The sequence below is a fragment of the Triturus cristatus genome, chromosome 2_1 (genome assembly GCF_964204655.1).
Source record: "Triturus cristatus chromosome 2_1, aTriCri1.1, whole genome shotgun sequence".
In the NCBI taxonomy this organism is placed as follows: Eukaryota; Metazoa; Chordata; class Amphibia; order Caudata; family Salamandridae; genus Triturus; species Triturus cristatus.
The window spans coordinates 786,067,030-786,089,317 of record NC_140581.1 but is presented as its reverse complement, the minus strand read 5'-3'; the positions used below and the strand labels follow the sequence as shown (position 1 = coordinate 786,089,317).

The 22,288-nt window shown below is 40.7% G+C and overlaps 1 protein-coding gene across 11 annotated transcripts in view; it reads left to right on the top strand.

Moving 5' to 3' along the window:
* The window catches only part of SYK (spleen associated tyrosine kinase), a 430,546-nt gene that overhangs the window by 3,101 nt on the left and 405,157 nt on the right, over positions 1-22,288 (top strand). For 2 of the 11 annotated variants that reach the window (XM_085632735.1, XM_085632728.1), the window contains exon 1: positions 20,146-20,427. The exons of 6 other annotated variants lie outside the window; for them this stretch is intronic. The gene's annotated coding sequence lies outside the window, so the exon portion shown is untranslated. Of the gene's footprint in view, positions 1-20,145; positions 20,428-22,288 lie in introns of those variants that run through there. 3 more of the 11 variants (XM_085632732.1, XM_085632727.1, XM_085632725.1) reach the window with 3 other exon arrangements.

Genomic DNA, 22,288 nt, shown 5'->3' with positions numbered 1-22,288 from the left:
CAGTTCGCGTAGTGCGAAGTAGCGCGAACTTCGCAAACTACGCGAGCGTAGCGTAGTGCTTTGCCCAGGCTTAGTTCTTACCTGAAGCCACAGTTGGCGAATCCTGACTGAATCAGGAACTGTGCACCGGCTCGATTGTGGAGGCAGGTTTTTTGTCAGTTGGAAATGAATGGGTAAACTAGACCGCGGTCTAGTCATGCAATTCTGTGTACTCCAGGGGGACAGAGAGAGGAAAAGAAGCTAGTATAATCAGTGCCCCAGGGGAACCGCCACGGAAATGAAAAAAAGTAGGACAGAGCAACCCACGTCTGCTTACAATCTAATCAGTTGTATTGATATCAAGGGGAAACAAGCGCTGAAAGACCTTCGCGGCCTCAGTTTTAGTTAAGCATACTGTCACGGCACACATCTTAACAAGACGCAAAGTAAAACAAGACGCGCGGCCGTGAGACGCGCTCTGTGGTGGGGGAGGAGAGGAGCGTTGAAGCGCGAGCAAGACGAAGAGGCGGAGCGAAGCTCCCGCTTGAGAGGAAAGCCAGATGGCGCTTCTGTGCATAACTGTGCGCATAACCGCATGCTCTAGGCCCCACAAAAAGCTGTGGTCGGCTTTTTGAAGCCCACTAATTAAAAGTCTCGCCAGAGCAGTGCATGTGCTGGCTCACTCGAGACCTAAAAAACGAGGAGTAAATGTAATTCCAGGTTTGCGTCCCCCTTGCTTTGCACAAGTGTACAGGCCCTCGGTATATGGTATATCACTTTCATAGGACTTAAAGGTAAACTAAGTATGCCAATCAGGTGTACATCTATGTTTCCATGTTTAGGGTAGAAGCACATGCACTTTTGCACTGGTCAGTAGTGGTAAAGTGCTCAGAGTCCTAAGGCCAACAATAAGATGCATCAAAAAAATGGAGGGAATCAGGCAAAAAGTTGGGGGGAGTCCACCTTAAGGATGACATGCTTAACAGTGTCACAAAACCTTGATAAATATGCCCCTGTGTATGTTTCTAACACAGCGGTGATAAGATAGCCAGTATGGTTTATTAGGAAGGTGTGTGACAACATTTTCCACTTGAAGAAGACCAGTTCCAGGCTCTTGTATACTGTTGACTACTGCTTAGGTTATTTGATTAGCCACACATTGAATCATAAACAAATATAGCTCCTGATTGGTCTAATATATGTTTAGTACTGAGTACACACAGTCGTCTGAACATGCAGTGGAGATGTTCCTGACATAGGACCAGTCATTCTTATACTGGGGATTTCCTACAATTCTATTGTTCCAAGAATTCTTGATGGCAAGCAGAGTAAGAAAACAAGGATTAGCTTGTCCACACAGTACTATCCAGGAGTGGACATTATGCTTCCTGCTTTTGTCCTTAAGGTGTGTGGTGGAATTTAGAATGTGATCCCAGTGTTAATTTTGGTGTGAACTCTAGAAACAACCTTCCTCTGCGTGTGTCTTGACCATGCTTACCTGTGAATACCCAGACAATGATGGTGTTGTGAATCAATTAGAGATGTTCCACTCACATCATTTTACATTATGCACCTAATCATTATTTGGAAACCCAGATGAGGTCTGGGTACAAAGCTGACTCTACCCTGGCATTCCAGACATTGCGAGTAGTGCATGCCCACAAAGCTACTTCAGTACAGTCCAGGTTTGCCTCTCATACACAGTGTGAAATTTCTGTACATGAATCCTTTTCATACACCAGCAGAGAGAAAAAGAAAGGCATGAAACTGCACAACACACTACTGGGCAGGGTGGTGTCACTATTATGGTGCAGCCCTGATGCAAAATCCTTTTTGGCATTTACTAAGCCATGCAAAGCTACTTTGCATGGTTTAGTAAATACAATATAAAACAAGGCAACTCGCTATGCAAAGAAGATGTTTTCGATGGGTGGAGCATGGGCATATCCATGCATACACCTATGCAATGTCAGGTTTACTAAGGTGAGTAAACCTGGGATTGTACCAAAAAGCTACGCCCCCTGATGCAGGCGTAACAAGGAGAAACATCTTTATTTCTCCTTGTTACTTCTGTTTTCTATACATGCTGCATTTTGCAGCACACATAGAAAGAGGAAATTGCTCATAAGTATTACTTTGTGCAAGAAGGTATCTCTATCTGCAGAAAACCAATAATTCCTGTAACAGAGACACCCTTGCATCATCCAGAATGCAAGGTGATCTGTAAATTTCCACATTGACATTTGAAGGTCATAGAAGCTTTGCTGTTTGTACCAAGAATGCAGCACCATGCAAGCAATTTTTGAAGTACCTCGGTAGTTATTAAATGGAGCAGCTTTTGAAGTAATCATTACTATTTGGTTGGCACGATCAATACTTTACTTGGGGGTGGGGGGACAAGCCGACTTCTGCAGTTGCTTGTTACTTGTTACATGAAGCATCACATTATATTGTTCTAGCTACTGTGAGCCAGTGAAGCAATTGTAAGGAAGGCATAATGTGGTCCCATGGTTAGAGGTGTGTTATGGAGCCTGAGGAGAAACAAGCAAGGAGGGTTCTGGGTTGATTCAATTGGTTTAGTGTACCTGGGAGTCAAAGGTGGTGGTTGCTTGGATCTGCAGTGAGAGGAATCTAAGGATCCTTGAGTAAGACATCATTGATTTGCCATTTGATTTAAATGTGCATTCAATGAAAGTTTATGTACTTGATGACTTTGAAGCTGTTAGACCTGACATCCTTAGTGTGGTTTTCCCCTAACAATTTGCCTCCAACCCTCCTGCTTTGCCGACTTTATTTTTGCTGGCTTTTGTTCTCTGCACACGTTACCACTGCTAAAGCATGCTAAAGTGCTTGTGCTCTCTCCTTAAAATATGGTAGAATTGGCTTATACCCAATTGGCATATTTAATTTACTTGTAAGTCCCTAATAAAGTGGTACTACATGTACCCAAGGCCTGTAAATGCTACTAGTGGGCCTGCAGCACAGATTGAGGCACTCACTTAAATATCCCTTTGAAACATGTCTCAGGTCTGCCATTGCAACCTGTGTGTGCATTTCAACCTGCCAAAATAGGCCTTTGTCAGGCTCAAACCTTCTTTTTTAATACATATAAGTCACCCCTTGAGTAGGCCCCAGACACACCAAAGGCCAGGGTGCAGTGTATTTCAAAAGTAGGACATGTACTTAAGTATTACATGTCCCGGCTGTGAAAACGTTTTAAATTAGTTTTTCACTATTGCAATGTCTACCTCTCCCATATGATCACATTGGCGATACCTTTTTACATTAAATAGGTTGTAATTTACAAATGGGGGCAAGTAGCCAGTTCATGTTGGGTGTCTTTAGAATTGTAATGAAAAATCCTCTGTTATGGAACGGTCGGATTTTAAATTACAGTTTTGAAAAAGGCCATTTTTAGACAGCTTATATATAGAAATGGGCATTCAAAATAGACCCTTGTGGGTTTTGGTAGATAGGTGTTTGGTATTAGTGCCAACAAGGGATATATATAGAGATGCATTGAGGAAAAATTAACAATTACTTCTTAGGTAACAATTCATGACGTAAATGATCAATGAAGAGTACAAAAGTCTGTGCCTCATCCTGACAGGGATAGTAGTTGCTGCTTGAGGAAGGGTTTCACCTCCCACAACCAGTAACCCAATTTCTCATAGAAGCTTTTAACTTTCATGGCTGTAGGTGGTGCAGCTCAAATTCTGCTGCCATGTCTGATACAGCAACAGAGTCAAGTTCTACCATGTCTCACAGCTCACCTGGATAGACCAGTACAGCATCCACTTCACCATCTCAGGACCTACCAACACTGCTCCATGCCCCCTAGCTCCATGCACAGAAACTGGAAAAATATATCACATCAGTGGAACAGCGCTCTTAAATCCCACCTCCCAGACAAAATATAAAGCCCAGAACAGGCTGCAAACCATTTTATGTGCTACTCTAGTGTGTCATGCATGTCTCACACGGATGGATTGAATGCCCTGGGTGGTGAAGATTAACAGACCAATTTTTTTTTTTTAAATGGAGAGTTGGCAACTCTCCCTTCTAGGCTACAACTGGAAAGACTTTTCCTGACACTAAAATCTGTTGGTGACGTTATTGTCAATGTTCCCCTGATGAACTAATGGGAATCACACTCAGACTGCAGAGTCCTGCTCTATATGGCAGTGGACCTGCTGCACATATGCATGATTGCTTTATGTTGCTGAGGCCAAAATTCCACAACACAGCAGTGATTTGCAATGGGGAATGCAAAGTATGCTCTTCAGAGCCATGCAGTGGAATCAGAAGAATTTGTACTACCACCAAACCTAAAGCGTGTATTGTTAAGGTAGGTACAGCAAAGGTAATGAAGGTTGTTTAGAGAAGGATGAATATGTAAGGTGCTGCTTATTTATGTCCTCTGTGGATTTTTATATTCCTCCTTATCCATGCTCCTTTTGTGTCTCTTCTGGCATGTTCTCCGCCATTGCAAAATTGTGAAACTTGGTAGATCTTATTTAATACCACACAACACACTGTAGAGAGGGGGATGGGGAGCTATTAGAAAGAAACAAGGTCCAGTACCATTGCTCCCAAGAACTAACGTGGTGTACACTGAGGAGTAGCTGTTCCTAAAGAAGAGAAGAGAGTGGCAACCTATTCTGGTTTGCACGTGAGTGTTGGAGTTGTCTGTCTCAGTAAAGTTGGGATGTTTTAGAAAAAAAGGGGAATTTCTCCTTTTGAATATAGTGCCCTCACACACCCTTGTGAGTGTGTGAGGGCACTATAATCAAAAGGAAAAATTCCCCTTTTTCTAGAACATCCCAACTTTACTGAGACAGACAACTCCAACACTCACGTGCAAACCAGAATAGGTTGCCACTCTCTTCTCATCTTTAGGAACAGATACCCGTCAGTGTACACCAGATCTTTTTTAATACCTGTCACAAGTAAATTTATATGCCCGTTCCACTGAAATGCCTGTCAGAGGAACTTGACATAAGATATATTGTTCAGTCCTCATTGTTTCCCATGGTTATTGTTCCATTGGTCAGTCAACTTCTGTTTGAAAAAAAGGATCTTCAGCCATACTCTATCGTTATCATCATAATTCTGTTTGATTGATGATAGAAAGCACAGCCCTCTCCAGCCATACATAAAAAATAGAGATCTCAATTCCCTAAAGGAATTTGTTTAAGAAATTAGGAGTCGTTATAATAACCAGTGGATAACCAAAAATGTACATCTTTATTCAATGATTTGAGTAGATTTCTGCCTTATTTGTGATTTCAGCTTTGAGTCACTTTTTTGTCCCAGGCTCAATGCAAAATTAATTTTGGCATTTGCATTGCAAATGTCAGTTTGGGTTGCTTTGTAAAAGAAGAAGCAACATGATGCAGCTCATTGATCTGCCTTACATAACTTTGCACCAGGGAGGCATTTAATGGGTGATGCATGGGTGCTTCCATGCATCCGCCTGTGGATTTTGAAGCAAATCCGTATTTATAAAGAATTGCAGACATGGATTTACACCAAAATGGTGTACCTGCCTGGTGCTGGTGTAATGAGGCAAAATATCTTTATCTTTATTACTATGTTGCAAGGGTGTCTGCATTGGCACAAGGCAACCCAAAGTGCACCAGTGCAGGAAGAGAGACGAAGTGAGCTGTTTCTTTGAAAATATGGTGCAGTTCTGCTCTCTCCCTTTCATGCAACGCCATGCAGCAATTAAACTGGCTGTGCTGTATTTGTGAAATATTTGTAAATCTGGCCTATTATATATTTCCTGGAGTACTACAGCTCAGTAATTTTAATCAGAAACACTAAATTCAGATGATCTAGACCATAATTCTAAAATTTGCTTATGAGCTAGACAAGGACCACTTTGTGGCTCCAGAAGGTTTATGTAATTTAGTGCTGAAAAGTGATCCCTCTGCACTAGTAATGTGATCCTGACCCTGTCTTTCATAAACTTTCAAATGCTGATTCAGCTCACCAAACGCTTGATACAGCGCGGCTATTATAAAAACCTTTCCTTATGACACCAACCCAGAAAAACCCTTACACCACTTGTTCATCGGTGGGGCCTATAACACCGAAACACACACTCACTCAGTTTTCTGGATCAGTGATAAGTAGACGAGCTGCAAGACATACGGGGTACCTTGTTAATATTTTTACCTAAATAATAACTATATATATTATATACATTTGACGCTGGAATTGTCAGTTCTAAACATCAAGGTACTCCGATATATAGGTAGATGGACCAACTAGTAGGAATCAGTTGATGGTGATTAAGTCCAGCTCAATCACAATTAAAACCTTTTGACAATTATTGATCATAACATTAATTCTAATAACCACAGACTTAGTTTGAATTCACGTGTAATTTTATCTAGATTCATTGAATAAATTGAATAAGTAAAGTTTTATTAGACAAATATTGTAGACATTTTTTCCATAAGCATTTAAGTAAAGATTGGAAATTGAAACGGAAAATACTCATTGCCCTTGGCCTTAGGGCGATGACGAGAATGATTCACCAGAACATGAATCGAAGATCACAGGGTAGGTTCCCAAAGCTAACTGACTGTCCCTCTAACCTCCTCGGACGTATTCCCTCCCAGGATAGAATCCCGCAACGGTCTTGTTCCTTTTCCCCATCAAAGTGCGATGTCCAAAATTGTCAAAGTCTTTTCAGCATCAGAAAAAAATCGTCTCAACAGACAGAGTGTCGTGTTGAATAGATCGATGTAGAATAAGTGCTCCGAACTCTATAATTGTAAGCACAAACTCTTTTATACCCTTTCACTAACTTGCTATACCCCAAATTTAAACGTTTTAGGGGCTGCATTCATTCTGATTGGTCCATTGGAGGGGTGGTGATGGTCACCTCATTGTTCTCCTTGCCTGAACCGGTTCTGCAAATAGTCCATTCATGCAAAACTCTTGTGATTCATCAAGTCCACAAGTCCTTTTAACTTTTTAAATATATTTGCAACATATTTCAATTGTCATGAATTGGTTCATCTTCTGGAGTTCGAGTCTCCCATCCGTTCCCAGGCTTTCATGCAGAAATGTTTTGCACCACTCATGTCTTAGGTCAGATTATCCTAGACATCTCTCACTCCGGGCATAGGCCACACACTCGTGACTGAAACTTCAATTCCGCCCATGCGCGGGGGCCATCTTTATTCTGCACACGTAATCACGTCTCTCGACAGTGGCCATTTTCCCAGCGAGGCCTAGCAGGCCCGAACGGAACTAATATGAAAACAACATAACAGAAATTAGACATAGAAAATAAGCCCTTCTGTTTACCACCCACCATCCTAATGACCCGTGTTAGGTGTTACCTAGCGTAAGCGACATTTAAAGCCATTTTACTTACCATCTGCATTCTTTGCCACAATATATTTTACTACAAGCGAAATACATGCAATTTACTTCCACTTTCTACACGAATCACAAACCTATGTTAATTTAATTTCACATTTGTAAATAACTTAGATTTTTGCAAATGCCAGTTAGTTTCCCGCGTGTAGTGTTTAAATAAAGGTGCATTTATTGATTAATTCATGCATTTAAGCAGTTAGTGCTTTTAAAGTTATGAGGTTATTAAACTTTGAAGGGGGTACAAACATTTTTGTATTTTCCACTGCTCCATCAATTCCCCCCTTGGTTGATTTTTAATATCACCACAAAATCATCTCTGCCAATTTATCAGAAATCATGTTTCTTGTCCTATTTTGTTTGTTAGTTCAAACAATTGTATTCTTCACATTCTGTCTCTTAGACTTGTTGTACATTTTCTCTTTAAATTCTTCTAATTCAATCTCTCCCATTTCTCGTTCTCTTTGTTTATTTTTCTCATTTTTCTTTTTACCTTATTTTCTCTTTTTCTTTTTCAAATACATACACATGCTAATCTCACCATTAATGTAATTAATATTACCATTGTCACTGGTATTAATAATTTCCCAACTAATGAACTACCTATTTCTGCAAACCATTTCTTAGCTGAGGAAAAACTCTTACCAAGTTTCTCCCAAGCACCAGCAACCTCCAGTGGGTTACCTTCTTCATGCAATTTAGTAATATTCTTTATATACCTTTGTATATTCTGACTTTTATCTGGAATGTAAGTGCAACAATGTTGTACCTTCAGCATTCCACAGACTCCTCCCTCATTTGCCAAAAGAATATCAAGGGCAGGTCGATTTTGCATCACCATAGCTCTCATGGCAACCATCTCGGTATTTACTATCAAGAACCCTCCAGCAGTATTTGTTGATAAACGATCTACTATTGTTGACAATTTCTGAATTTTATATGCATTAAAAGATATACCCACTGCTGGTATCAATGCTCCAAAAATGTCACCTATTCTCTCTGAGAAACTTTCCCTTCTTCTACGACGGTTTACCTATCTCGTGAGTTCCTTTAGTTCCCCTATCTACATGAAATATCTTTGGAAAGACCAGGCCTTGATAACATGTTCTATACCATTGGTCCGGCAACCTATAATAAGCTTTGTTCCCACAAATAAAATAGATTCCTGGGAATACTGGATCTTTTCCTCCTTTGAATCCCCATCCCCCTATAATTCTGTATGTATCTCGGCATTCACTAGCACCCACGAAATAGTTGTCATACATAGTGTTATCTTTACGAATACACAATTTCCCTTGTTGAGGCAAATCTAACCCTATTGCTACATTAGTTTCACTCTTGTCATAACTTCCTTCCTCAAAACCCCAAGGTGGTGTTTTCATCTTTTCTCCTGTTGCTTTTCTTTGAACCTTTACCATGTCTAAAAACTATTTTTCTTCTTTCCTTCATCTACAAGTAAGGTTGTGTCTGAATGCGTATTCTAATGTTAATTCTTTTGTTTCTAAGAAAAATTCTCCAAAACCTTTACCAGGCTTCACCTTGTTTAGTTCAGAAACTACAGAAACTTTAGCAAAAACAGCATCCATATCAGTATAATAATATTCTAATTTGCCTGTCTTATAAAATGAACTAGCCAACACACTACAAGTTATTCCATACGTCAAGGGAAGGTGATGATATGTTGCACCCTCTGTCACAGACGCAGGTAACTGCATGCAGACATAACAATCTCTAACATCCATTGTCTCTACATATTCATATAAAAACTTTGTAAAAACATTCTTAAAAAATCATTAATCGACCTGTCCCTATGAAACTCAGTATTATCTATCGGTGTTGCAGTATCTTTTGTGTTATGTGCCTTATCACTATTTGATTTATTGTTCATCATCTGCAGCTAATCTAAGAGGAATAACTATTGCTAAAATGAACCAAATAAGCATCAGTAAACCTGTACAGTAAAAACACATTCTACACCATCTATGTAGAAAACTACACCTAGATCTTCTATTTTCATTCTCTGCCATGGCAAACTATAATCTAAGATATGTACAGAAAAATGTATCTCTCCACACTCAAAAATATATGGCCTTCAAACCAACTGCCCTTAGCGCACTGTTTGGTCCTTCAAAGTTCTCTTTGATTTAATCAGTTTGTCTTTATTCTGGTTTCTTCAGTCTCTTCAGGATGGGCACAGCTCACTTTCACCCTCCTGTTTACAATGTTCGTTTGAGTTCTCTTGACTGCTATCCACCTCTTCGAAGTCAGATAGTGCTATGTAAGTCCATTCAGGTGATTTGTATTTCAAATTGGGGTTAAGAAGCGATGGAGGGTAGTGCCTTCTTAATTGATCCACGTCAGTGGATAATCAGCATCAACGACACTGCTCGAATGGAAATCATTAGTGTTATTTTTATTTTTATCAAGGAAAAACAAAAGCCGACACGTGTTTCGCCCTAGTGGCCCATTGGCCGTGGGCTTTTTCAAGGCGGTGTAAATTAATCATCAAAGTCTTCCTGTGAAAGTGGAAAATTCAGTCTCTGCGGTCTTCGGGACTTCAAATTGGGTCTTTTTACTCTTTTTGGTCTCTGCAATTGTCCTTTATTCAAATGTATTTGATTTCTTTGACTCGTTATTTCATTCACCTGTTCTTCCTTGTCTTTGTTTAAATTTTCTATTTTATATCTCAGTCTTTTGCATTCGTTCGGCCAATTGTCTCTTTTTCTTGGCCTTTTTAGTCCAGTCTCTGTTTCCTCTCGTTCTACTTTCCAAGCTCTCTTTCTTGGTCCTCTCCTATGTCTTATTTCTTCTTCACTTTCTTCCGATTCTGTTTCAGATCTCACTTCACTTTCTTTAACTTTGAACTTTATGATCCCTGATTCTTCGTCTGATTTGAGATTTTCTTCTGTTGTTTCAATTACATCCGAAGGGATTTCCTCAAAACTTGTGCTTGGTTGTTCGACATCACTGTGAATTATTTATGTCTCTCCTGTTTCATTATCAATTGTCTGTCTTTCAAAGTCCTCTGTTTGTTTTTCAATGTCCTCAGTTTGATTTTCACCAAATTCAAATTGTTCTGCTTCAGATGTCGAACTGGCGTCTGATATTTCCAGATGTCAACTTACAGGTCAATCTTCAGGATCTAGAACTCTGCTTCAGTTTCTGTTTCAGATGCTGAACTGGTGTCTGATATTTTCCAGATGTCGACTTACAGGTCGATCTTCAGGATCTGGAACTTTGATTGTATGACTGGCATGAATCCAATTTTTCACACCTGCACACTTTACTGCTGTGGTAGTCACCAAGATCACTTGACGTGGTTTATCCCAGCGAGGAACCAGGCACTTTCTTCTTCTGTGGACTTTTATGCAAACCCAATCTCCCGGACTCGATCATGAGCTGGGTTTCTCTCAAAAGTGATCGCATCCGGTCCAAACTGATGAAACACAGAATGCACCACATCAGCCAATCCTTTGCAATAGTCCAGAATAAGATCATCAGTTATAGTCAACAGTTTGTTGACAGGTACGAATGCTTGTCTTATTACTCATCCCATTATTATTTCATGAGGACTCAAACCTGTTTTTCTGTCTGGTACGCTCCTCATGCGCATGAGCACAAAAGGTAAGGCATATGGCCATTTGAGTTCTGTGGCTAGACACATTTTCCCTAGCCTATTCTTGATTGTGCCATTTACTTGCTCAACCACCCCAGAAGCCTCTGGTCTGTAGGCACAATGCAGCTTTTGTTGAATGTCTAATGCTTCACATATCAGCTGGATAATTTCATTTTGGAAATGACTTCCTCTATCTCTTTCTATCGTTACTGGAATACCATATCTAGGAATGAAGTCTCTCAGTAGGAGTTTTGCTACAGTAATTCCATCATTCCTTCTTGTCGGATATGCTTCCACCCACTTAGAAAACAAACAGACAACCACCAAGACATACCTCAGTCTGTTACTTGGGGGCATTTCAATGAAATCTAGTTGCATTCTGGTAAAAGGACCTCCTTCTCGTCCTATTGTTCCCAAACTCACTACTGTTTTCCTTCCAGGATTTAACTGTTAACATATCAGACATCTTTGACAAAGACTTTCAGCTATAACCCTAAATTTTGGGTTGTACCAAGTCTGTTTAAAAAGTCTGATCATTGCATCTCTACCTATGTGTGCCTGTCCATTGTACATCCGTGCCATGTTAGAGATCATGCTATCAGGCATAACTGATCTTTCATCTCTGTAAACCCAAACTCCATCTTCCTCTCTATGTCTACAGCCTGATTTTATCCAAATGTCTTTTTCCTCATCATTTGCTTCTTCCTGCAATTGTCTCACTTCTTCCCACGTTTCAACTGTGTTAGTAAACATCAAAGGACATGAAACATGTTCTTTTTCCCTCCTCCGATTCATTGAGGTCGAATGTCTGGCACAATATTGAGCTATTTCGTCAGCGAATCTATTGCCCTCTGTAATGGAGTCATCACAATTCTTGTGTGCAGCACACTTCACTACTGCAATCTGTTTAGGCAGCTGTATCTCCTCAAGCAACATTTTCACAAACTCACCATTCCTAATTGAAGATCCTGAAGAAGTCATGAATCCCCTCTGGGACCAGATCTGACCAAAATCATGTACCACTCCGAAGCCATACTGGCTATTTGTGATCACAGTGATTTGGAAATTCCTTCCCAGTTTACAAGCTCGAATCAGAGCAATCAGCTCAGCAACTTGGGCTGAACTTATTCCTCTCAAACAATATGCTTCCATTATGTCTGCCACCGTACATACAGCATACGCAGCACTTAAAATTCCTTCTTTTGTTCTCAAACATGATCCATACACACACAACACATAATCTTATTCTTCTAGAGGTTCATCTCTGATGTCAGGGCGGGGATTTGTGCAGAATTCAAGTACATCCAAGCAATTGTGATCAACGTCATCTTTGACCCCTGTATTTACTGCATCAGGCAATAAAGTGGAAGGATTCATACGTATGCATCACACATTGTCTGCACCCAGAATCACCTTCTCATATCTGGTTAATCGACTATGTGTCATGAACTGGGTCTTGGTTCTGGTCAGAAGGATTTCAGCTGAATGTGGCACATATGCCTTTAAAGGATATCCCATCACAATGCCTTCACTCTGTTCCAGACTCACACAAGTGGCTGCTACTGCTTTTAGACATCCAGGCAATGCTTTTGCTACTGTGTCCAAAACAGCTGAAAAATATGCTATCGGCCGTCTCATTCTTCCATGCCTTTGTACTAGTACTGAAAGTGCACATCTGGCTCTTTCACTACAGTACAACTCAAATTCTTTCTAATAATCAGGCATTCCAAATGCTGGGGCTTCAGATAACCTGTTTCTCAGTTGCTCAAAAGCTTCCATCTCTTCCTCATTCAACAGAATTGGATCTTTTACATCACGTTTTGTTAATCGCTGTAAAGGTTTTGCAATCAATGAAAATCCATTTATCCACTGTCGGCAGTCACCAACCATTCCGAGAAACATTCTCGCCTCTCTCTGTCTCATTGGGGCTCTCATTCCTTTGATAATCCTGATTCTTTCTGTTGTGATTTTTCTCGTCCCTTTTTCAATCTTATGACCTAAATACTGCACTTCTTGTTGACAGAACTGCAATTTAGATGGGGACACCTTATGTCCTCCTTCTGCCAAATGATTCAATAATGCACTTGTGTCAGTAATACATGCCTCCTTGGTCCTTGATGCTACCAATAGGTCATCAATATACTGGACCATAACAGATTTCTCAGGCATTTTCAAACTTTCTAGAGATTTCTTCAGAATCTGATTGAAAATGGAAGGTCTTTCAGTATACCCTTGAGGAATTTGGCACCATGCCAAAATACGCTCGCCAAACCGGAAGGCAAATAATGGCTGGCTATCAAGGTGTAATGGAATTGAAAAGAATGCATGGCACAAATCAATATCTGTGTACCATTCTGCATCAAGCAGTATTACAGCAGGGTTTGGTACAATTGGACAACAGGAAACAACAATTGTATTCACCTTTCTCAGATCCTGTACTATCCTAAACGTTCCATTAGGCTTTTTCAATCCCATTATAGGTGAATTACATGGGCTACCCATTATTTCTCTCAGAATCCCTTGTTCAATCATCTTATCAATCACTGGTGTTAATCCTTCAATAATTTCCGGCGTTAATTTGTACTGTGGAGTTTTCGGGTAAATGGCTTCTTCTTTTACAGTAACTTTTACAGGATCAATTCCTTTCATTAGACCTATATGTTCACCTGTAAAATCCCATACATCAGTCTTCACTGTTTCTTTCAGTTCAGTAGGGATTTTCTCTGCATCAAACACAGGAAATGTATCACAATTTTCTGGTTCAAGTACTGTGATAGTAATTTTATACAGAACATTATCATCTGATGTCTGAAAAGCAATACCATCTGGGGTACAGTAGATGGTGCAGTTCATTTTACAAAGGATATCACGTCCAAGCAAATTTGCAGGACTGCAATCGCACTCTCCAAAACGGTGCATATCTTTAAAGGGACCAACTTCCACCTCTACTGGTTTAGTAAGAGGGGCTTTAATTTGTCTGTTGGAGACACCTACGACTTGGATGAATTGTCCTGAGAGAGGAAGGTTTGGAATTTTAACTGATCTTACAGTAGAACGGGTAGCACCAGTGTCCACAAGGAAAGTAACATTTACACCATTCACCTTTCCATCCACAAATGGACCTGACTGATCTACCTCTAGAGTTGCACTCCTCTTCCTCTCCTAGGCACCGTCATAAACTTTCATCCGATTCATTTCCATCCGGTCGTAGCCAATACTGTGAAACAGCAGCTGCGCACTGCAATTTCGTTACCTGCTCTCCACTGCAGAATCCTGTCTCTGCACTGTATCTTTGAAGATTTACACTCTTTGTGAGAGGTGGCTGCGACACCTGACTCTGTTGAGTAACTACCTGTTACTGTGGCTATTGTTGATAACCCACATGATTCTGCACCTGTGGATTTCATGATTTATTCTCGGCATTAACTTTTGGAGGTAATTTACACTTGTTTTTCCAATGCCCTAATTTTCCACAATTATGACATGACCATTTCTTTTTAGCGTCTTCTATATTCATCTGACCTTTTCCTTTACCAATTTTTGGTTTCATTTTGGTCTGCCTTGCTTCATTAATCTGGTTAATTATCTGGGCTTCTTGCTGTTCTGCAACCTTCACCTGTGCCTACATTGCCTTTTCTTTGAGCTTACGTTGTCTGACTACAATATTTTGCATACCTTAGTACCTCATCCACTGTACGAGACTGCTAACGCAACATATGCTTAATCATTTCACTTATCTCAGATCTCAGACCATACACAAATCGATATACAAAGTGACTCATGTCTTTTTTCACTCAAACTCTCTTACCCACTGTACTGTTTAAAAACTAGAAGCAACCTTTCATAATAAGCATGCACAGACTCCTTAGGTTCCTGAGTTGTTCTATCGATCTTTACCCAATCTGTTTCTCTTGGAGGAAACTTATTTTTCAGAAATGTGATTACTTTCTCATATTTTCTCATTACTTCTGGACCAGGAGCTCCTTAGATATTAGGATATTCTTCCTTTGGCCAATCAATAGTGATTTTACATTCTGTTCACAAATCAGCAGGTACAACAATCTCAAACCATCCATCCAAATCTTCCCACAATACCTTTGAAACCTTTACAAAGCTTTCCACTTGTTTATACCATTCTACAGGCTTTTCTCTCAATCTTGGAAAATCATTTGTAAATGACAATATATCCTGTCTGGACCATGGGACATATACATAACCTCCTACTGGAATTTTTCTCATTGGACATTCTATTACTGTTGGTTCCTTTTCTTTTACTGGGAAAGCTAAAGTTGCTTTATCGTCCGTATCTTCTTTTCTACTTCTCCATTTGTCTACATCTCCCCACCTCCTCAGTAACACAATTAGTTCGTTTTTGTTGGCATTAGAACTCTGTGCACTTTGCCACTGCTAACCAGTGCTAAAGTGTTTGCACTCACTCCCCTAAACATGGTTAAACTAGCTTGTACCCAATTGACACATGTAATTTACTTATAAGTCCCTAGTAAAATGGCACAACATTTACCCAGGGCCTATAAATGAAATGCTACTAGCGGGCCTGCAGCAGGTATTGTGGCTCCCACTCAAGTAGCCTATTTAAATATGCCTTGGGCCTGCAACTGTAACCTGTGTGCAGTTTTAAACTGCATTTTTGACCTGGTAAAATAAACCTTTTGCCAGGCCTTAACCTTCCTTTGTAATACATATGTCACCCCGATTTTAGGCCCTAAGCAGCTCATAAGGCAGGGTGAACTATGTTTAAAAAAATTGGACATGTACTTTTAGGTTTTACAGACCTGATTTGCAAAGGTAAACCTACACTTTTTGTAAGAGTAAGATTATTTGCTATTCACAAAGGTATTTTACTAGTAGTATATTTACGACTGCGGAGTCTATGCACATAAAAAGATGGGACTGTTCTATCCCTTTATGTGTGGAGACTCCGCAGTCGTAAAGATTACTAGTAAAATACCTTTGTGAATAGCAAATGCTTGTCAACTTAAACAAAAGTGTAAGTTTAACTTTGTGAATCTGGCCCTACGTGGGCTGGTAGTGAAAACCTACATTTGTTTTTCAGTACTTAAAGGCCTACCTCTCCCATAGGATGATACTGGGTTATCTTTATTACATTTAATTAATGATAACTTTTGTTTGATAGAAATGTCATGTTTGGTCGCTAAGAAATTGCAATGTTAAACCCTCTTGAATGGTAAAGTTGGACTTTCAGTGAAAATTCTGAAAATGCCACTAATAGAAAATTGGCATTTCCTTGTCCTAACCATTTGGTGACTGTAGCCTGTATCCTGGGTCTCATGAGTAGGTGTAGTTGGTAGTTGTCCTTTGTGTATTCTTCCCAGTAAGTATCATAAAGGGGGACTGGGTATTGGCAGAATGGGCCATCCTGGCCTGTTGGGAAGGGCAGAGCTGTCACATACCACACTTGCACTTCGAAGGAGCTGCCTCAGAACACACACAAAGAACTTCACGCTAGACTTTTGTGACTCCAGACATCCTGGGAACAGGACAGGGAGGAAGAATATTCCAGAACCAGATGTGAAGGAAAAGAAAGACATTTCTCCCACTTCAAAGCTGGCACCAGGTATAGAAATTGGGCCTTCAGACCAACTCTTCAGTACACTCCTGGACCTGTGGGTACTACAGAAGGACTGCCCTGCTGCCTGAAGTCTGCCCTATTGTCTGAGACGGAAGACTGGACCTGCTTCCTCCATCGCAGGCTACCTGAAATTACTCCAAGGGTCAGCTGACTGACCTCCTGTTCAGTACTACAATGACATAACAAGCTCCGGAGGTCAGGTCTCCCTGCATTTGCCCTGCTGACCTGCTGTAACTGGACCTGCAACAGTTCGGCTTTAGGCAGGGACACGGAACAGAGACGGCACTACTGAAAGCCGCGGACGAAATCAGAACAACCATGGATAAGGGAGGAGCAGCTGTCTTGATACTCCTAGATCTCTCCGCTGCATTTGACACGGTCGATCATATTACCTTGATCGACCGTGTCGCAGCTCTGGGAATAGGAGGAACAGCTAAAGACCTGATTGCTTCGTTCCTCGCCAATCGGCCGCAGACTGTCAAAATGGGCAATTTCACCTCCCAGACCTTCTCTCTCCCCTGTGGCGTTCCACAGGGCTCCTCGCTAAGTCCGACGCTCTTTAATATCTATGTATCGGACTTGGCGAGGGTGATAAAATCCTACGGCATTGCCCTGACCACATACGCCGATGACACGCAACTAGTGCTATCGGTGTACAATAACGGAGCTAGCGTGGCAGCCAACTTCCAGGAGGGCATGAAGGCAATAAGCTCCTGGATGTCATCAAACTGCCTCAAGCTTAACTCTGATAAAACGGAGGTGATGACATTCGGGAGCTTGAAACCAGCATGGTCCCCACAATGGTGGCCACCGGAGCTGGGATCCCCCCCCCAACCGGTGACTAAGGTTCGCAACCTGGGAGTCACCTTCGACAGCAAACTGACCTTCCACCACCACGCCAATGCCGTCGTATCATCTGCATTCTATACACTCAAAAAAATCAAGAAACTTCTTCCATATCTACCACAGTCAGCCGGTAAAACACTTATCAGTACTTTAGTGTTTTCAAAAACGGACTATTGTAACTCTCTGCTTCTTAATGCGCAAGAAGGAGTCCTCAACAAATTCCAGACCGTTCAAAACGCGGCTGCAAGAATCTTACTTTCTATCCCCAAATTCACATCAGTATCCCATCACATCAAGGAGCTCCACTGGCTCCCAATCAGGAGCCGAATAAAATTCAAGGCTCTCTGCATAGCCTACAAGACCCTTAACTACCCAGGGCCTAAGTTCCTAAAAATAGCTCTTCATCCATTGGAGCTTCGCAGAACACTTCGATCCTCTACAACCTTTATGCTGTCTGTCCCTCGGACAAAAAAAGTCACTTGGGGAGATAGGTGCTTCACTACAGCCACTGCTAAATTATGGAACACCCTCCCATTGCATATAAAAACTGCCCCCACCCTCATTAAGTTCCGAAAGAGCCTCAAGACATGGCTTTTCTCCTCTGTTTAACCACCCTTAAAGAGTAAGGAGTTCTCTGATCACTAGCGCCGAGACACCTGTATAGGTATTTGCGCGCTTTAAAAATAGCAAAAAATAAATAAATAAATAAATAAACTGGACCTGCCTAAGCTCTGCTGGCACTGCAAGAGTGAGTCCCTGATTCCTAATGGCGCCTCCCCAGGTCACGGGCCCTTGGTTGGCATCAGAGTGCACTCCTCTGAAGTCCAAAGAGAAATTCAGAGGTTTTGGGCTCTTCACGACAGCGCACAGGCCCATTTGCACTAACGACTGCTAACGCGAAGCTCCAGTGAACCCAAATCTTTACACTACAGGACAGCCAGAGACCACTAGCAAGATGAGATCTGCACTTCGCACTACAGCATCGATATCCCGGGGTGACTGCCAAAGTGAGGTTCCAGCAATGACCAGTCACAATGCCCAGCTGGATCTTCGCGGCTAAAGCGACGACTGTCTGCGACGCCCTGCCTACTCTTCGTGGTACAGCAACGACCACCTGCGATGTTCTGTTTACTCCTTGCAGTGAACTAGACTCTTAGCGCCGGACTTTGATAAGATAACTTTTTTAGCTGGACTAACCTGGTCCCTAAGTCTGACCCACGCTCCATTGCATTCGGCCTGAACATCTGGCTTTCCCCAGATTACAACAACTAGCAGATACCTGCAGGTGGTACTCTATATGTTTAGGTGCTATACTTACCTAAAATCTTTGAAATTGCAGATCTCTGGTTCTACTGATTGGAATTTTGGTGTCAAACTATTTATTACATTTTGCTCTATTTTTCTAAAACAGTGTTGGGTTTTTCTTGTGTTGTGTCTTCACTTTATTACTGTTTAAGTGCTTTGTAAATACTTGTAAATACTCATTGCCTCAAAATTAGCCTGGCTGTATTTGTGACAAGCTACCAGAGGTCTAAGCACAGGTTAATTTAGTGACTTTTTGTGGTTTACCCTGACAAGGATTGTGACTGTTGCTGCAGTAAGGTTTCACCCCTCCCCCAACCAATAACCCGAATTCTCACAATACATATATTTAATTCCTTTTATTTTACAATACAAATTACTGTTTGTTTCTGCACACAATGTAAAATCATTGCAAGGTGCAACTCAGTTGTTGACTCTGGTTATTGTGTATTTTTGGAGAACCAATACACTCTCTATATGCCTGAACTAAAAGGTTCTTCTGGACATAACGGTTTATTGCACTTGTAAATTGGCCATCGTGACAAAAAAATTACAGATGAAAATGGCACAAATTGTAGTTTTTTTCTTACTCGTTTTCAATATTTTTTTCAACAGTATCAAAAAAAGAAACTTTACCAGATCTATACAAATGATCACTTGCTGAATTCAGAATTTGGTCTACATTTTAGATGTGTATTGCCTTTCGGGTTCACGTACCGGTTTCACACATTTCCACCCCAAAGTGAAAGTAGCTTGAAACCACAAAATTAGGAATACTTTGACTACCTCTTAGAAAAATACAAACACTGAAGTAAAAAAAAAAAAATGTTGATACAACTCTGCTTGTTCCTGAAACCTGGGAATATGGTGATCCTAGCACAGCAAACCTTTAATTGATACAATTTCCCCTAAAAAAAAGTATGCTTTTTTTTTGCACATCACTATAATCTATTTTTGCTACATTAAACAAAATGTAGCTATATTTTGGTTATTTTCCCTGTTCCTTCCAGCGGAATCTGCAAACACCCCATACTTTTAGAAACCCCAGCATGTTGTAAAAAAGGAGTCAGGCACATTTGGTGTGGATATCTTTGATGGGAAAAAAGTTATGAAGGTTTAAGTGCCAGCTACCCCAAACATCCAAAAACAGGGCTCCGTTTCTCACGCCTAGCCAAGAACGAGCGAACTTTAGAGGCCAACGAAACACAAACACCACAACATTCTACAGCATTTCAAAAGAATTCCTGTAATCCTCCCGAAAGCAGACGGCTTTGCATTATTTCCCAACACCCGATCACACACTGCGTGCTGTTCAAACTCAGTATGCAAAAGAGGAGATAAAAAAAAGTGCCAGCGTTGACTAAAAAGGAAGACGTGTGTCCTGATAGTGCGAGCCGTTGAAAAAATATAACCACGACTTCTACGAAACTGAGGAAGCGAGCAACCTGTTCCCCTTTTTTGTAGTACAGTACATGGCGGCCTGCTTGTTCCACTGCTACTGTTTTTTAAATGTCTTCTGGGGATTTTGACTTCTTTAGCTGACAGCAGCGTGCCTTATCTTTTTTTTATTCTGGATTTGAGGGGTCTGGTGCTGGGTGTGGCACACAGCGAGGCTTTGACTTCTGCGACTCACTCGTCACCTCTGGATTATCGGCAGCCGACAATTAATTCTGCGAGGGTAGGTATGGCATGAAAATTACCCGTTTTACTTATTTAATTTGTATCTGCCTAACTGTGGTGCATTCGATGCAAATTGTCTCTATGCACACTGCCGGGCCGGCCTGTTCTCGTTTCCCCCCTTTATAATACTAAACAGTGCTGTCATCCGGAGGAAGGACCTCTTTTTACGTGCTTCATTTCTCTGATTTGGAGACGTTGTCAGCCTGTATCTGTATAATCTCAATAGCTGATTTTTTTTTTTTTTTAGATATTTACAGAGCAAAGACGAGTTATGACTGCTGCTAGGAAGCACTGCTCGTCTACGTTTACAGCTTTTTTCCTCAAGTGGAATGTTCTCCGCCGTTTATTGTTCTGCGCCCGGTAATGAGTATCTGTACTACGAGGTGCACCTAATACATGACACCGGCCTTGAGTTTTCAGAGGAGTTCAAGCCAGGGGTATTTGAAAGTCAAGCTTTTATGCTGTCTTTGGAATCTTAAAAAGTGTTGTTTCAACCAATATCAAATTAACGACATTCGGGACAAGTAAACAAGGCAGCCATTATCTGTGTATATACTGTGGATAGGAATTCCCACGAGAGTAGAGTGCTGTCAGATTTTATGTTGCGTTGTTAGACCCGACACGCATGAGCAGTCCATATCGGATGTGAAGTTTATGAGAAATATAACACAGTCCGTTGCGGATGTCACAGCAAAGAAATTGGCATCTTCTGGTTAATTGGAGGCACTATCCTAAATATTCCAGTTATAGACGTCTATGGATTACTTAACATTAGCATTTAACAAAATTACACAATTTCTGAAGAATGAGGGCAGTTTTTTCAAAGCCATACATGCTACAATGGACTGCAACACTCTACAAAAATGCAAAACCTGCTGCAGGACACTGTATTTTTGAGGAACGTGATAGAGTAAGAACCAATACTATAGAGAAATAATAATATCCAGGATCTGTTCAATTGGGCATATAACAATCTTTTTTTATTTCAACATTTTAACAGTAAAATATAGAAGCTAAACCCTGCTGGGGTAATCCTCAACAATTGTTTAAACCAAGGCAAATAGCAGGCAAAGAACATTATGTGACAATCAGCAATGTGCACAATAGGGTCACTATTTCTAGAACAGAACACTAAAGCACCTGAAACTTATATATACATATTGGCGGTGTCAGAGTGTGGCGGGGTCAGAGTGTTTTAAGGTCGATGACGTTTCGATCCATTATTAATACAGGATCATCATCAGGACAACAGAGATCTATGCCTCATTACATGAATTATATACAAAACATGTAAATAGTTAACACCTGTGGAGGTAAGCACGAAAAGGAAAAAGGAGGGGGAAGAGAAATGTAAAATAAATTTAGGTATCAGAAATGTCCTTTTTTCCTTTCCGTACTTACCTCCATATGTGTTAACTATTTATATGTTTTGTATATAATTAACGTTGTCAACCTTAAAACACTCTGACCCCATCAATATGTATATCTAAGTTTCGGGTGCAGTAGTTTTCTGTTCTAGGAATAACAGCCCTATTGTGTGCTTTGCTGATGGTCACATAATGTTCTTTGCCTGCTTTTCCCGTGGTTTTAACACTTGTTGAGGATTACCATTGCAGGGTTTATCTTCTATATTTTACTGTTAAAATTTTTAAATAAAACAATTGTAATATGCCCAATTGGATAAATTCCTGAATATTATTGTTTACTCGATTATTAGGAACTTTGTTCCTTAAAAATGCAGATTGCACTTGGTCCCTATTGATTCTTGGGTCTCCCTTGTGTTTTCCTATACTATATAAGGACATTCAGTGGCATTCCTTTCACGTGCATGTGATGCTCTCCATACAAATGAGCGATAT